We start from the raw sequence: 4,163 nt of genomic DNA, 5'->3' as shown, positions 1-4,163 counted from the left end.
AAAGACTATTTATAACTTTTAATAACAAAGAAACTCAAGTCAATGAATCATTCATGTATTTTATCTTAAAATTATTATTATAACTTTTAAATTTAAATACTTAATAAATCTCAATTTTTCCCTTAAATACAGATGTTACTGTCCCCACACAATCCCAAAACTATAAATTATGTAAGGAAAAGAATCCAAGAAAAGCGAATCCTTGTAACTTGAAAATGGAATTTGGAACATGAGATTTTCTTTAAAGTTTAATCTAAAAGCTTTGTCATATTTAATATTTAGACATTTTCACTTTTCTTTACACACCAAGTTGTATCCTCCCCCGCCATTGAAATTGAAGGAGGAAGACGTCATTAGCATTACTAATTAACACAAAAATAAATTAATTAAATTAACTAAATATAAAATATGTCAAAAGCTTGGTTCGGTCCGACGATACAAAGCATGAAAGACCCACCAAAATACACATGATTTTTCTTGGTTTGGCCAAAATGCCCTTGCACGTAGGTAATAATTATGATTGAGGACGAAGAGCATCGGACGGTATATGAGCGACGACCGTGGCGGTTGGGGCCCAAGGGTTAAAGGGAATGGGCCTGTACTGGGTTTTGGCGAGATGATGGGACCGTGGATCGACGATGGTGGATGGTGGTTGCGTGGGACCGCCACCCTCTCACATGATGTGCACATGGTGAGGGTGGTCGGTGGGGTCATTTGCATGAAGAACTGCGTGGAGGGAAGTTTCAGTGCTCTCAGTTCTTGAACCTCCTTCTGCAACCGCCGGTTCTCCTCCGTCAGATTCTCGCAGCATCTCTTAAGGAACTCACAATCAACCTCCGTTTGCTTAAGCTTGGTCCTGCATAAAATGCAATTCCCAAGCCCCATGTTTGGTAAAATAACGTCAAACAAAAAGGACATAACTGTCATTTCGTTTACAATTTGATTCTAGATTTATATTTAGGACAAACTACATATTTAATCGGTTAACTATTTATGTAGTTCCAGTTTGGTTAACTGGTTATTATTATTATTTTTTACATCATATATCGTTATGTTTTAATTTTTTTTTAATCTTTTATTGTTAAAAAACTAATAAAACTATTAACGTAGTAATACAACATTACCATATGATAATCAAATTATCACAACGAATGACCAAAACATATTATTAATTATGATTTTGAAAAAAAATTGGTGACCAACATAAATTACACGAATAATTAGATGATAAATACGTAGTTTATCCTTATATTTATTAAAAAGGGAATTTACGTAACTGCCCAAAAAGTGGTAGAAAATCTCTTACCTTGCCCTTCTGTTTTGAAACCACACTTCAACTTGCCTCGGTCGTAACCCCAGCTGCTTAGCCAATGCCAACTTTTGCCTCTGCAAGTATAGTAAAAGCATCGGTTCTTCATTATTATTACCCAAACAAAATCCAAGTGATTATTGTTTGGTTACTGAGAAAATAGTTATATTCTTAGCAACCAAACAGTAAATTTGATACGAAAGTTTCCCTTGGAATCAGTACATACTGGGTTGAGAGTGTTGTGTACTTTAAAGCTTTCCTCGAGAATAGCAGACTGATCTTTAGAAAGTCTAAGCTTTTTTCTCGAAGTGTCTCCGTCTTCTTCGTCGCTGATGCCACGAGAATAGGCTTTTTCAATCTCGAGATCATCTCCGTTACTTTCTCTCTCGCTCCTTTTTCCGCTCACGCTTGATATCGTGCTATATGGAGACGAAACTCCAGTTTCTTCTTCACAAACGGCTGTCGATGGCAATATATTCATGTCGATTCCTCTAAAAAATGATCCACTCTTGGCCCTAAAAGCCTCCGAGTTATGATCTGCATGAAAAGAAACCGTTTGATATAGAAAAAGGATGGATATTTTATATGAATACTGAGGGGGAAAAACTATTTTTCGTGGAAGAGATCCAGAGACACAAACCTGAAGGAGAAGAATAATCATTCCATAAGGGTTTGCTAAGGGTTAAGCCAGAAGGAGAAAAACAAGAATTAGCAGATGAAGGAACAATAGAAGGCTTAAGATTTAGTTGTAAAGAGTGGTGAATCTGAGGGAAACTCAAGCTAAGACTCGAACCCAGATCTTCCTTTCCCACCATCTTTATTTTTCTCTTTTGCCAAACACACTTTTTCTTGAATAGTAAGTATAAAGAAGGAAAATATTTGGAACTTGGGGGAGTTGAAACCGATGGGTTAGGAGAGGAATAGAAGATTATATAGAAAGAAGAAGAAAGAAAGAGAATGGTAATTAAGTTTGAACGATGAGTTGAAAAGTGATGGATACGTATGAAGAGGAAACGAAGATTATATAGAAAGAAGAAGAGAGAAAGAGACTAGTGAGTTGAATAATGAGTTGCTGTCGTAAGACCACAATAATGCCTTCTACATTCTCTATCATCTTTTATTTTTTTAATAAATTATTTAAGATATTATTTATTTTAAATAATTTAAATAATTATAAGTTAATATTTGTTTATAAATTTTTTAATCAATAATAATATATTGTACTTTACATTTATGATTGTTTAAATTTAAAACCTCAAAAGAAAATAGTTTTTTATTTAATCATTAGAATCATTCAATGGGTTCTTATGTTAATATTATTAAATCTTAAGTTTAATTATTAAAACAATAAAATTATTAAAAAGAATTTATTGACATTGATTCAATAATAAGTAAAACCCACAGTTTGTAACAAAATAATTCATGAAATGATCAGTGCATAAAAAAATTTGTTTTATTAATAAATTTAAATATTAAAACAACTTAAATTAATGCGATGACATATACTATCATTATTTGTCTTCCGAATACGAACCAATAAGGGCCAGGGCAAATGCAATAATATATTTGATTATGCATTAAAGCCAAGTGGGCCATTACTCCACCTGAACACCTCACTCTCCATGCCTCTCAACCAACGACCTTGATCCCGTTTCGTATTCTAATCGACCCCATTTGGTGGGGTCCATGTTATCTCGTGCTGTATCTGACTGGGAACTGATGCTTTTGACAACAATCGCATCATGAGTGGATGGTGATCATATGAACCATACACTGCCACTTTTTTAAATTTTAAAGGTTAAACGCTGTAATTTTTAGGGAAGATGCCAATTGATGTCTATGCAATCGATGACAATCGAGAAATTTGTTTTCACTGATAAACACATGATCTCTTTTATTTTTATATATGTAATGATGTAAATGTTTCACCAAGAGACATAATAATTGTCCACACTATGGCTTGTCTATCCCTCTAGGCCACAACTGTAGGCTTAAAATGCCATAACCGTTCAAACCTTGTGTTTACGCTAAAAATGACATATACATATGGGAAAGTAATACATGTGAAAACAGTTTGGTATGGACGTCCGAAATCCAAAAATCCTAATCATTGCTATTTTGGATGTTTTGTAGCACCCCAAATTGCCCCAATCGTCCATAAATGATACTTTCATTATGAAAGCACAATCCTTATCAAATAATGGGCTACCCTTCCCATGTGATTCTCACGTGAACAAGACCCTACACACATTTTACTTCAACTCTTTTTACTAGGCATTTGGTTTTATCTAATGTGTGATGGGTGATAAATTCAGCCATGACGACGTTGGATAAGGCTTCCAATATGCATCAAAATAAAAGTGTTTCTGATCGATGTACTCCTCATACAATATTATAAATTAATTAACCTCTCTTGATATTCAATCTTAATTCCGCTCTCAATGAAAGATATAAATAATTTCAATAATATAATTTATACTTTTAAAAATAGATAAGTAAAGGATAATTTTATTATCTTATTTTTTTAATAGTTTAAGTGACTATAATATATTATATATTTAATTTTTTTTATTCAATTAACAATATACACACACTTTACAAATACAATTATCGAAATCTAAAATCTCTAAAAATATATTCTTTTATTATTAAAGGTAGTTTAGTAAGTTCTAATTTTACCATCTTAGTAATTAAAAGACATTGACATTTATTTATTCACGGTTCCAATCATATTCCTATCCCGAATATAAAAACAATGAATTGACGTCTCCGGTCAAACCATAAATTCGGGAATCAAACCCATAATCATGGCACATGTTTTTGGTTACCCTCTCGTGCAAGTGTGTTTTAATAA

At 32.9% G+C, this 4,163-nt stretch overlaps 1 pseudogene; it reads right to left on the bottom strand.

Annotated features, from left to right (window-relative positions):
* Positions 1–475: 475 nt before the first annotated feature.
* On the bottom strand, positions 476–2,189 carry LOC120120289 (annotated as a pseudogene).
* Between the last annotated feature and the right edge of the window lie 1,974 nt (positions 2,190–4,163).

Source organism: Hibiscus syriacus, unplaced genomic scaffold (genome assembly GCF_006381635.1).
Source record: "Hibiscus syriacus cultivar Baekdansim isolate YM2019G1 unplaced genomic scaffold, ASM638163v2 tig00110338_pilon, whole genome shotgun sequence".
NCBI lineage: Eukaryota > Viridiplantae > Streptophyta > Magnoliopsida > Malvales > Malvaceae > Hibiscus > Hibiscus syriacus.
Note: the sequence above shows the minus strand (reverse complement) of the source record. Positions and strands in the feature narration are given on the sequence as shown.